Here is a 14,134-nt window from a genome sequence, read left to right as displayed (position 1 = left end):
AGAGGAAAGGGGTTCGAGAGTGATGCTATACCACAGGACCCTGGCGGACAAGCTGATGGTAAAATTCCCATCCGACAGCGCTAGTGGCAGAAGGCGCAGTTCCGAGGGCCAGGTAGCAGGGGAGGCGCGGAGATCAGGCAGCATGTACAGCACAGGCAGGGGAACACTCTCTAAGGCCTTTGACAGCTTTCTGGCTCCCCAGCAAGACTGTGTCACCGCTCCCCAGTCAAGGCTGAGTCGGCGGGAGCACTGTAAAAGGATGGTGAGGGAGTACGTAGCCGATCGCACGACCGTCCTCCGTGACGCCTCTGCCCCCTACAACTACTGGGTGTCGAAGCTGGACACGTAGCCTGAACTCACGCTCTATGCCCAGGAGGTGCTTGCTTGTCCTGAGGCTAGCGTCTTGTCAGAGAGGGTGTTTAGTGCGGCTGGGGGAATCATCACGGATAAGCGTACCCGCCTGTCAACCGACAGTGCCGACAGGCTTACACTCATCAAGATGAACAAAGCCTGGATTTCCCCAGACTTTTCTTCTCCACCAGCGGACAGCAGCGATACCTAAACAATACGTAGGCTGCACCCGCGGATGGAAGCATCGTTCTCCATCACCATCAAAAACGGGGACCTTTTAGCTTCATCAATCTGCGTATTATATTCATCCTCCTCCTCCTGCTCCTCCTCCTGAAACCTCACGTAATCACGCCGAAGGGGTAATTTTTCTTAGGCCCACAAGGCTCAGTCATATGACTTTTGTAAACAATGTTTATACGTTTCAATTCTCATTAAAGCGTTGAAACTTGCACCTGAACCAATTTTTATTTTAACTGGGCTGTCTCCAGGCCTAGTTACAACTTAAGCCACATTAACCAAAGCGATTAATGGGTTTCACCTGCCCTCTTGGTTGGGCATGGGCAATTTTTCTGAGGTACATTAGTACTGTTGGTACACCAATTTTTTTGGGCCATCGCCTACAGTGTAATCCTAGTAATTATTATGGGCTTCGCCTGCACTCATGCTACAGCAAGGTGTGTGGGGTTGGCCTACACTTTTGCTACATAAATGTAACTGGGGCCTTGTCTATACTGCAACTACTGAAATGTGAAAGAGACTGTTATCTCCCTAAACTGCTGCAATGGGAATGTTACTGTGGCCTGTCTTGACTGCTACTACTACTGAAATGGAACTAATACTGTGCTCCCCCTATAATGCTGCTAGTGATATGTTACTGGGGCCTGTCCCTAATGCTACCGCTGAAATGTTACTAATTCTGGGCTCTGCCTATACCGCTGCTAATGCTATGTCACTGGGGTGTGGAAACGGAGGCTTCCCAAAGACATGATGGTGGCGAGGCCATTTCCCACCAACGCGGTTACTGTTAAGGTGCATATAACCACGGACATGTGGAGAGGACACATAGTCCCTCAAAAACATCCCCCTCCTCCTCCAACAATGAAAACATTCTAGGTAAATACCTCTGCATTGGTCCGTCTGGTGGCAGTCCAAGAATTTCACCTTTACCGACACAACAAGAGAGCCCCCCCACCATCCCCCCGCCACGGCCCACTTAATCCTGGCCACATTCCGAAAACCAACTAAATAAAACCGCACTACTAGGTCCGCAGTCGCCACCACATTCCCACCAACACGGTTACTGTTTAGGTACATATTACCAGTCTGACTGGGGCATGCACTGTGGGCCGAAGCACACCTGTATTGTATGTGATGTTAGCTCTGCTGAGCAGGGCACTGCAATGGGATACATTTATGTACCGCCGATGGGTTCCAGGGAGCTACCCATGCTGTGGGTCCACAGGGACTTCACATTAGGGATTTGTACCTGCCAGTGTCTATGTATTAAAAACCCTGGTCAGACTGGGGCATGCAGTGTCGGCCGAAGCCCACCTGCATTTAATCAGACGTTACCTCAGCTGTGCTGGGCAATGCAATGGGATTTATTTATGTACTGCTGGTGGCTTCCTGGGACCCACCTATGCTGTCGGTCCACACGGAGTTGTAACTGCATGTGTCTACTTATAAAGAACCCCAGTCTGACTGGGGCATGCAGTGTGGGCCGAAGACCACCTGCATTAAACCTGACTTTACCTCAGCTGTGCTGGGCACTGCAATGGGAATTATTTATGTACTGCCGGTGGGTTCCAGGGAGCCACCCATGCTGTGGGTCCACAGGGACTTCACATTAGGGATTTGTACCTGCCAGTGTCTATGTATTAAAAACCCCGGTCAGACTGGGGCATGCAGTGTCGGCCGAAGCCCACCTGCATTTAATCAGACGTTACCTCAGCTGTGCTGGGCAATGCAATGGGATTTATTTATGTACTGCTGGTGGCTTCCTGGGACCCACCTATGCTGTCGGTCCACACGGAGTTGTAACTTCATGTGTCTACTTATAAAGAACCCCAATCAGACTGGGGCATGCAGTGTGGGCCGAAGACCACCTGCATTAAACCTGACGTTACCTCAGCTGTGCTGGGCACTGCAATGGGATATATTTATGTACCGCCTGTGGGTTCCAGGGAGCCACCCATGCTGTCGGTCCACATGGACTTCACATTAGTGAGTTGTACCTGCCTGTGTCTATGTATTAAAAACCCCGGTCTGACTGGGGCATGCAGTGTGGGCCGAAGCCCACCTGTATTTAATCTGACGTTAGCTCTACTATCCGGGGCACTGCATTGGGACAAACTACAGGAGCAATACAGCGCTAATGCGACGTGCACAGCTACGCTAGCATAGGAGTCCGCTGTAGGCCTGCGATTGCTGAGGGTTTGTGCACAGGCCTATGTCCTTGGTGCAGTGAAAGTCCGCTTCCTGCCTAGGATGGCTGAAGCTGTGGGCCGAGGCCTATGTCGTGGGCGCGGTGCAAGTCTGCCATGTTTGGCCGCTCAGATCAATTTTTTGTTCATGTCTTGGGCTTCCTAGGAACCCCCTATGCTGTTGGTGCAAACTTAGTTCCCATCGCGGTGTTTGACCTGTCTGGCACAAAGGCACTGACTGACTTGGGTAGAGGGCAGAGCGCTGACGGCTTTCCCCTTGCAGTGTGGATTGAGCTATGCGACACCTTGACAGAATGAATACTGTGTGGCACATGGATTCCCCATTGCTATGCTCATGTTTGCAGCTCCTGATGGAGGTGGCACAGGATTGGAGTTCTCATTGCTTCTGCACCGCATTGTGGGCTATCGCCCCTTTTAAAGAGGGTCGCCAACCCTCTGCAGTGTGTGCCTGCGGTTCCTCCTCATGGCAGACGCACTTATAAATAGACATGAGGGTGGTGTGGCATGAGGGCAGCTGAAGGCTGCGCAGGGACACTTTGGTGTGCGCTGTGGACACTGGGTCGTGCGGGGGGGGGGGGGGGGGTTGGGCAGCATGTAACCCAGGAGAAGTGGCAGCAGAGTGTCATGCAGGCAGTGATTGTGCTTTGTTGGAGGTAGTGTGGTGCTTAGCTAAGGTGTGCCTTGCTAATGAGGGTTTTTCAGAAGTAAAAATTGTTGGGAGGGGGGGGCACTCTTGCCGCTATTGTGGCTTAATAGTGGGACCTGTGAACTTGAGATGCAGCCCAACATGTAGCCCCTCGCCTGCCCTATCCGTTTCTGTGTCGTTCCCATCACTTTCTTGAATTACCCAGATTTCCACAAATGAAAACCTTAGCGAGCATCGGCGATATACAAAAATGCTTGAGTCGCCCAGTGACTTCAATGGGGTTCGTTACTCGAAACGAACCCTCGAGCATCGCGAAAAGTTCGACTCGAGTAACGAGCACTCGAGCATTTTGGTGCTCGCTCATCTCTAGTGATAAACATATTTATATACACAGAATTTGTGTACAGATAGTCCCCGACTTGCGAACATTCGACTTACGAATTTCGCTAGATACGAACTATCTGTTCTGCACAGTATGATGTAATGCTATGGCATTACATCATACTGTGCAGGGACCGGGCAAGCTTCTATCAAGCCTGATAGAAGCCTGTCCGGTCACATCGCGGTTGCTGGGCAGCCGGGGGCCTTCTGAAAGGCCCTAGGGCTGTCTATGCAGAGCGCCTATCAAGCCGTGCGCTTGATGGGCACTCTGCATAAGCAGCCCTGGGGCCTTTCAGGAGGTCCTCGGCTGCCTAGCAACCACACAGCGTCCCACGATCTCATTGTGGGACGCTGTACGGGCCCCCTGAACGTCGGGTGCAGGCTGTTTCTTACAGCGGGCTCCCGGCGGCAGCAGTTCCGATGAGCCGCGCCGCTCGTCAGAGCGGTATTTAAAGTGTTAACAGTTCCGACAAGCGCCACGGCTCGTCGGAACTGCTGCCGCCGGGTGCCCGCTGTACGAACAGCCGGCACCCGACGTTGTATGGAGCGGGATCCACCCGCGATCCCCTCCATACAACCATTTGTTCGACTTGCGAACAAAACGGACTTGCGAACGGGCTCCCGGAACGGAACCTGTTCGCAAGTCGGGGACTAACTGTATATTTATTAAAAGTGCCAAAATTGGTAGAATTTTGAAAAAATTGTTGTTTTTTCACATTTTCAACTGCAATATGTCAAATATGTGTAAACATACTGTACAAATTTTTGTTGAGATATATATTGCCATCTGTTTACTTCATTCTGGACGCACATTTGAAAAACATTAGGAAATGTACAAATTACTTATTATAATTATGGGGAACATTTTGTTTTCCTACACCAACCCAAGATTGCAAAGGCTCATAGGTGTCAGAATGATAGATATTCCAACAAATGACCCCATTTTAAAAAATACACCCCTTAATGTATTCACTGAAGAGGATCATGAGTATTTTGACACCGCAGGTTTTTTTCAGGAGTAAATGAAATTTATCAAGACAATTGTCAGAGGAATAAGAATAAAATTTCATACATTTGCAAATATATCATTTTAAAGATAGGATTTTTTATAGTGCACATGAAAATTGGGGATTTTGACCCCAAAATGGATACCCATTTCTGTGTTCAGAAGCATACCCATTGTGGCCCTCATCTTATGCCTGTATGCACAACGGGGCCCAAACCGAAAAGAACAGCTAGTCACTTTCAGAACATAAATTTAGCTTGAAGGGGTTTCAGGCCCCATTGCCCACTTGTAGAGCCCATGAGCTGCCAAAAGGATGCAAAACCCCTACGAATGACGCCATTTTAAAAACTAGACCCCTTAACGAAACTATGGGGGTACATCTAGGGGTGTACTGTGTATTTGAATCACACAATTTTTGAATGACTCTAAGCAAAGCAGAAAGAAAAAAATATGTTTTTCATTTTTTTGGCAATTGTGTCATTTTTTTGTGCAGCACACATATGAATGAAGACTTGCACCCCAAAATGGATACCCCTGTTTGTCCCGTGTTTAGAAACATACCCATTGTAGCTCTAATCTGGTTACTGGACACATGGCTGTAATGGAAGGAACACCCTTTGGCTTTCAGGGCACAACTGAATAAATTCCAGGCCCCATTGCTCACTTGTAGAGTCATCCAGATGCCAAAACAGAACGCTTCCCACAAGAGACCCCATTTTGAAATCTAGACCCCTTAGCCCATTTATCTAGGTGTGTACTGAACATTCTGACCACAGCTTTTTGCAAAAATTATTATAAAGCTGGTGAAAAATAAGTAAAATTGCATTTTTTTCACAAATGTCACTTTTATTTTTGGGGAGACGCACCCCAAATTTTATAGCACTGGTTCTTCTGTGTTCAGCAATACCCCATTGTAGACTCAATCTACTTTCAGGACACATGGCTAGGCCTATAATGGAGGAAACACCTATTGGCTTTCAGGGCACTCATTGCACACTTGTGCAGAAATGTTTTTTTTTTATTTTTAATTGACTCCCTAAAAATAATCTCCCCTCCTGATTGGCATTCGCTAAACCTTAGATAAAAGTCATAATGTAAACTGTGTGGTATGTCTCAAAACAGAAGTAATTACTGAGGCCTGGTTAGGATGAACACATGGGGCAATAAAGCCGGGTATCCCTCCTCCTCCCCCCATGCTTGCTGCAAACCCGACACTTTTTTGAGGGGTATTTCTTGACCTCAGTAGCAGGGATGGAGTGTAGAAAGTGGCGCTCTGTGAGCCCTCGCACCTCCTCAGACTTGTAATCTTGCTGAGGTGCCATGGTTTCAAACAGAAGGTCCTCTGAACTGCAGGAAGGTGAGCTTTTCTTGGGACTTTTTGTAAATTACGTTGGCATTATAGGTAGTGATCTGAATAAGGTAGATCACTATCTTTTTATACCATGGGATAATGGTGATCATATAACTGAGAAGCACTCACCGGGGTCTCCAGTCACTGCACCATGCTCTAGGCTACCTTTCGTAGCAGGGAGCAAGGAGATTTAAAATTTTCCAGGCCCTCTCTGGCTTCCGCACATGCGTCCACCATTTTGCCAACAGTTGCATGCTCAGAAACCAGGGAAGATTCGTATAGGATGATTGCGTCGGGGGACAAACCGGATGCCTCCGGAAAGAAATAAGAAGTTTCATTTCCTCTCACCGATCAAATTGGTGAGGTGAGATGAAACTTCAAAAGGATTTTCTGGGGAAAATAGGAAAATACCATTGATGACCTATCCTCAGGATGTCATTGGTAGTTGATCGGCTGGGGTCTGTCGCTTGGGACCCAATCGATCAGCAAATTGTGACAGTACGGCAATTACACATGGGGTCGGAGCGAAAGTAGCGGAAGTCTCTGCTCCGACCTCTGTGTAATGGCAATTGTAACTGCAAGCGCAGCTCTCATTAAAATCAACACAGGCCGTGCCTGCAATTATAAGCGCCTCCCACTACACAGAGGTCGGAGCACAGACTTCTGGAGAGGTCGGAGCACAGACTTCTGCTTCTTCTGCTCCGATCCCCTGTGTAATCGCAGCGCTGTTAGCAGGCACACAATCAGCTGATCAGTCCTTTGGTACCCAGGAACAAGGAGATTTTAAATTTCCCAGGCCCTCCCAGGCTTCTGCGCATGTGTCCACCGCTTTGTGGACAGGCGCATGCGCAGAAGTTGGGGATGGTCCGTGCAGGAAAATCACATTGAGGGACATCGCAGAGGCCATAGGTTTGGATTGGATCCGTGATGGAGATGAAACTTTAACTGTTTTAACTTTTACGTGATCACATGACGGGGGACCACTCACCGATTTAACTTTACCTTTTTAAACTTTTTTTTTAACTTTTACATGATTGTCGACCGCTCACCATGACTCCCAGTGACATGTCCAGGCTCTTGGCTACATTTGGTTGCCGGGAGAAAGGATATTTTAAATTTCTCAGATTTTAAATTTCTTTTGCTAAACATACCTTTTGGAATTATGACCAAAAATTCAACCTTGATCTCATCAGACCATAACATATTCTTCCACATACTTTTGGCAGAATTGATGTAGGTTTTGGAAAAACATAACCAGGCTTGGATGTTTTTCTTTCTAAGAAAATGCTTTCAACTTGCACCCCCACCCCACAGCCTAGATATATAAAGAATACGAGAGATGGTTGTCACATGCACTACACAACCAGTACTTGCCAGGATTTCCTGCAGCTGCTTTAATGTTGCTGTAGGCCTCTTGGCAGCCTCCAAGACCAATTTTCTTCTGGTCTTTTCATCAACTTTAGTGGGTCCTCCAGTTCTTGGTCACTGTTATGCCAAATGTAAACCACTTCTTGATGACCATCTTCACTGTTTTCCGTGGTATATGTAATGCCTTGGGAATTTTTTTCTCCCCTTCTCCTGACTGATACCTTTCAGCAATCAGATCCCTTTGATGTATTGTAAGTAGGGATGAGCGAACGTGTCCGTTACGGACACATCCGCACCCGGACACCGGCTTTGCCGAACACTGCAGTGTTCGCGCGTAAGTGTCCGGGTGCCGCCGGGGGGCGGGGAGATGCGCGGCGGCGCGGGCGGCAGTAGCGGGGAACAGGGGGGAGCCCTCTCTCTCTCCCTCTCCCCCCCACTCCCCGCCGCACCCCCCCGCGCTGCCACGGCGGCCCCCGAACTTTTTCGCCCGAACACTGAAGTGTTCGCAAAGTTCGGTGTTCGGGCGAAAAAGGGGCGGAGCCGAACGTGTTCGCTCATCTCTAATTGTAAGCTCTTTATGGACCATGGCCTCGGCTGAAAAATGCAACTAAGAAAATATCAGGAAAATGTTACTAGAACAGCTAAACTTTACAAGGGTTAAACAAGAATCATTTAACATAATGGTAGCTGTGTACTGACTGATACCTAAACTGATGATTGGTTAATTCTGAACACAACCACATCCCCAAATGTAAAGGGGTGTTCACACTTATGCAACCACATTATTTTAGTTTTGTTATTTTATTTTTTCACCCTAAATGATTTCAGTTTGTTTTTCAATTGAATTGTACAGATAACGGGTCACATTGAAGGTGAAAATATTTCTGAAATGATTCTTTTTGGTTGGATTTTTTAACATGACAAAAACGTGGCATTTTAACAGGGGTGTGTAGACGTTTTATATCCACTGTACATATATGTATCAAATGATGCTACCTTTATGATGATACTGAAAACCAAAATATCAGAATTAGCGACCTCCTGGAAGCCACTAAGACTAGAACTTGTTAGGAGGAGACTTACCAGGAGCATGGTCGGGTCTCGGCAGCACGCCAGTCCAGCTGCGGGGGTCCAGGCATGGCGTTCTACCTTTCCGGTCCGGCGCCGTTTCCCTTAGGGCGGCTGTGCAGCTCTGGGAGCCTTTTCTGATGTGAGTGGGTGGGTCTTCTTCCTCCATCCACCAGCATGTCATTGGCTCCGCCCCTTTGCTAGGGATAAGAGGCAGCAGCTGGCAAGTTTCACTGCCAGTGTTTGTTTGTATCTAGTGAGGTTAACCAGGTCTCTCTGGTCCTCTTAGTCCTTGTGCTTTAATCCTTGCCTTCCTTTACTGTAGTTTCATTCAGCCTTTTGTGTTTCTCCGTGGTAGTTTCTTTATTAGTTTTTTGCTCCTTTTTTTCCCCCTATAGTATCAGGTTATCCCTAGACAGTATAGGGACTGCTGCCCAGTTGTCCCCCTGGGTTTAGCCAGGGCGAGGCAAGTAGGTAGGGTCAGAGGGGTGGGTGGTTTTTAGGGACTCCCAGTCTTATCTCCGTACCTGACTAACAGAACTTTTGCCCACTCTACAGAGTATGTTCATTATGATATTAGGACACCAGAGTCTCAGAGGGGTTGGAGATCCACAGAGCTCATAGGGCCCTGGGCCCTGCCAGTTCTGATATAAATAGGCAAATATATGTAATTTGTTGTTTAAACTGTTACACTGTTAAAAGAGATCACAATGATTTTGATGGTGTATACTACTTTAGCACAACATAGAATACTTTGACTCTTGCTGGACTTCCTGACAGAACATGATATTCCTTACTCTTGGGGTTTTCCATTGCAGTTAGTGGTGTGCAAAAATGGAAAAAGGCATGAGCTAAGAAACCCCTATAAGCAGCTTTATCACTGATCTATATGTTTCTTCAATATCACTGCCAGACTACAGTTCTATTCCCCCTCTGCAAAAGTTCCTACTGAGATCTAGGGATCCTCCTCTTGGATGAAAAAAAATAAAATAATGGAAGGCAGAGATTGAAAGATTCCAAAAGTTATGGCTAGGGATGAGCGAGTAGCCACAGGTGTAGTAGCCATGAGAGACCGGAGGTCATTAACAGGTAGTCACTGTTTGCAGAAGATGAAGCTTAATCAAGGCAGTGGAGCACAATAATCACGCAAAGCATGAACGACCAGGGCCAGGTTTGTATAGAGGGCTAATTGGGGAAGGAACAAGACATGGAGTGGACTCAAACAGGGAAATATGGAACAAGGGACAGGAGACAAGGGATGAGAAACAAGGTATCAGGACTCAGGGGCGCTATCCAGCAGCTGAATAGCTTAATCAGCAGAGCCCTTGCCCAGAGCATGTGCAGGTGCCAGTTTGCATCCTGACAGTCCTAAAATATATTATCAGAGGTACCTAAATCCAACAGAGCATGAGACTGTAATGAAAAAAAGCAGTTATAATTCAGAAATTAAGTACTAAACTGGAAGAAATAGAGAAAGCTCACGAGCACTCTTCTGCTCTCCAGAGACCTTGACAGAACTTACTATAGTATGGAAACAGCTGAAACACATCATAGCTCAAAAGGCCGTGAGACAGAACAACCACTTCTGCATTTATTAATATTAAAATGCAAATAAATTCACTAGAGCTTTGGCACTCGTGCTTCACCCAAGAAATTTCCAAACACACATCCTATTCGTTAGAGAGAGATTCCCAGGACAACAACGTTTTACAATGGATCTCTTATAACATTATTGACCTTCCAAAGATCTGCATTAGGCAAGGCAGTGCTGACTAAATGTTAGTTATTAGATCGAGTTGGCATCCCTGATTTCAAACTGTACTATTAAGCCACACTTTTCTTACTACTACTAGACTGGTCTCACAATAGCACAAAAACTTATGGGTACAAATAAAGCACAGACTTTCTCCTGTGGGTTTACTGACAGCTCCCTGGATCAATATTCAGGATAGAATGTCTTGTGATCCATGACCTTTCTTACTATCCCATTCTTTGATGAGATTCTTGGGTGAAAAAACACAGCATCTGTCTTCGACCGGGTCTAATGTCCCAAACAAAAACCCATCCTTCCAACCAGTCCTTAAAACAGGGGAGCGATAGGCAGTAGTCCATGGAACGGCTAAACATAAGCACCCAACAGTCATCCCATGCAAAGGTAACACAGGCTGAAAAAAGACATATGTCCATCCCTTTTACCCTATTACCCCCCAATTTTAATCCAGAATAAGTTTTTTTTTAAAAAGCTCGATGAGGTAGAAGACAATTTTCCCCATCTCAGTGAAATTTTTATTTTTTTATTAAAGGAGATGTCCCGCGCCGAAACGGGTTTTTTTTTTTTTAAACCCCCCCCCCGTTCGGCGCGAGACAACCCCGATGCAGGGGTTAAAAAAACCACCCGCACAGCGCTTACCTGAATCCCGGCGGTCCGGTGACTTCAATACTTACCGCTGAAGATGGCCGCCGGGATCCTCTATCTTCGTGGACCGCAGCTCTTCTGTGCGGTCCACTGCCGATTCCAGCCTCCTGATTGGCTGGAATCGGCACGTGACGGGGCGGAGCTACACGGAGCTACACGGAGCCCCATAGAGAACAGCAGAAGACCCGGACTGCGCAAGCGCGGCTAATTTGGCCATCGGAGGCCAAAAATTAGTCGGCACCATGGAGACCAGGACGCTAGCAACGGAGCAGGTAAGTAAAAAACTTTTTATAACTTCTGTATGGCTCATAATTAATGCACAATGTATATTACAAAGTGCATTATTATGGCCATACAGAAGTGTATAACCCCACTTGCTGCCTCGGGACATCTCCTTTAATGATTCTTGCATATAATATTGTATCGCTCAAGAAAGGCATTCGGGCCCCTCTTGAACTCTTTTATGGAATTTGCTACCACCACAGCCTCAGGCAGAGAGTTCCATAGTCTCTTCCTTTCCACAGTAACCTGGTCGGGTGCGGTGCTGCTGGTCAGGTGAGGGCACTACAGGCCGCTGGAAACCAGCAGGAAGCCTTCAGAGGAGGTGAGTGGGAGCACTGCATTGTATGACTGATTTCCAGTCAAAATCCACACTGGTGCTCCAGTGCTCCAGCTAGGAAAAAAACTGGGCGTTCCTCTCTGTTTATTTTAAATCAACCATGTACTTTTTATAATGACAGAGGTAAAAATCATATACTGTGATACCCAACCCTGTGACATGTTGGTAATTTGCTATAAAAACGTGGGTTTTGGGTTGCAGCTTAGGCACTTGGTCTCTAGAAGGTTCGCCATCACTGCCCTAGACCTTTTTTGATGCACACCATGATCCTATTTGCCTTGGCAGCAGCTTCCTGACATTTGTTGCTCCAGTTAAGCTTACAGTTAACTAAAACCCCCAAGTCCTTTTCCATGTCATTATTTCCAAGTGGTTTCCCATTTAGTGTGTAATGGTGGCATGTATTTCCTCTGCTCATGAATAAAGCTCTACATTTATCATTGTTAAATCTCATTTACCACTTTTCTGTACAAGATCCTCTAGCAATCTCCTTGCATCCTCTCTTGTTTTAATATCTTTACATAGTTTTGTATCATCTGCAAATATTGATATTTTACTGTACAATCCTTCTACCAGGTTATAAATAAATATCTATAAAAAAATAGGGCCCAGTTATAACCCCTGTGATACCCCACTAGTAACGGTGACCCAATCAGTCTATGTACCATTAATAACCACCCTCTGCTTTCTATCATTGAGCCAGTTACTTACCCACTTACACACATTCTCACCCAGACCAAGTATTCTCATTTTATATACCAACCCTTTATGTGGCACAGTATCAAATGCTTTGGAAAAGTCCAGGTACACAAGATCCAATGACTCTCCCTGTTCCAGTCTAGAACGTACCTCCTCATATAACCTAATCAGGTTGGTTTGACAAGAGCAACCCCATATAACCCATGCTGATATGGAGTTTTACAGTCATTTTTTCTGCGGACAGCATCTCTTAGAAACCCTTCAAACGGTACAATCTAGAGATACAGGCACACAGTTACAATTTTTTTCACACTATACTTCTTGGATCAATTTTTCCCTACACATTGACAGATTTTGCTTGTCCCTTTCTTCTCTCGTCTGGGCTGCCAAGATGCTCATCACACATGTATCTGTTATTGTTACAAATGCAATTCCAAACGCCAACTCAACGCATGGATACACTTTCCACTGGGTGCACAGACAGGCAATTGCTGTAAACAGCAATCCATTTCCGTGGATTCCACAATAAAAGCAGCACTTTATCCATGAAATTTACATAAAAAACTATTTGTAATCTGGAATCCACAGAAGTGCCAGAGTTTTTTTCTATTGTTATCGTTACAGATTAGCAATCCAGATTTAGCTCAATTTTTCCTCCATTGGGAGAGTGAATTTAAAGCATGCCTGAGATTTTTAAAAAATTTCAAAAACAACCTAGGTCTTCACTGGCTGCTCCTTTGCTGCTGTTTGTGCAGCATCTCATAGGGAAACCCCAGACACCTGACATACATGGGGAGCTGGGAGGGTAATCATTGGCACTTACCAGGCTCCTTCCCCGAGGTACACATGCAGCCAAGGCCAGAGTAGCACAGCAGGCCACTGGAGACACTCCTAGGGTAGGGAATGCCCACTAAACAGGAACTTAGGGGAGTATTTGTCACGGGTGATGCCACCATTTCAACACACACCGTTATGACCCTACGCGGATAATAAACTCAGCCAGAGACAGCTCTTAGTACCACGGGTCTTTAGGAACAGTTGGAGCCCAGCAAACTTTATTTGAAACTTGGCAACAAATATTACAAGGCAGTTCAGTTGTAAACTTCACAGTGCAGGTAAAGACTAGACTTTAAAAACGTAGTACCTCTACACGGCTCTCATAAGCTAAAAGACGCAACGTGTGTGAACAGAGATTATTATCTTGCAGTACCTCCACCCAGTCTTGCAGAAGCATGGGTGTGACAATTAAAGGGTGTACCTCTACTCGGTGATCCAGGCTCCAGACAGCCGTGTAGGAAAATCAGACGATAAGGTAGTAATCTGCATTGGCCTTGAGAAGAAATAGTTACATACAAATGCTCTCTCACTCTTGGGGGCTCACTCCATTAACATACAGTCTCATGCAACACGGGAAATCTCTCCTCCTCTTCCATGCTTTGGTACATGGGAACTGAAGGTGTCCCCGTGTACCTGGACCTGCTGAACAGCAACACTCCTGAAGACATGGACGCTTTCTCGCTCTCATACACTCACATTTATAACCTCCTCTCACACCACATGACATGACAGACTTGATACATTTACATGCAGGCTTTGGATTTTACAGACGTTAACCTCTCAAGCGCTGCAGCTGTGCACCACACATACTGGAAATGACAAGACAGGTTTGCACACTGCATCAACATAAGACATACATGTATAACATTTATGTAAAGAAAGAACTTCAGCAGCACCAGCGGTGCTAATCAATCAGAGAAGATTTTATTCCTCCATCACATATAAACAGGC

The sequence above is a fragment of the Eleutherodactylus coqui genome, chromosome 1 (genome assembly GCF_035609145.1).
Source record: "Eleutherodactylus coqui strain aEleCoq1 chromosome 1, aEleCoq1.hap1, whole genome shotgun sequence".
In the NCBI taxonomy this organism is placed as follows: domain Eukaryota; kingdom Metazoa; phylum Chordata; class Amphibia; order Anura; family Eleutherodactylidae; genus Eleutherodactylus; species Eleutherodactylus coqui.
The sequence above is the reverse complement of the archived record's forward strand: the minus strand, read 5'-3'. Positions refer to the sequence as shown.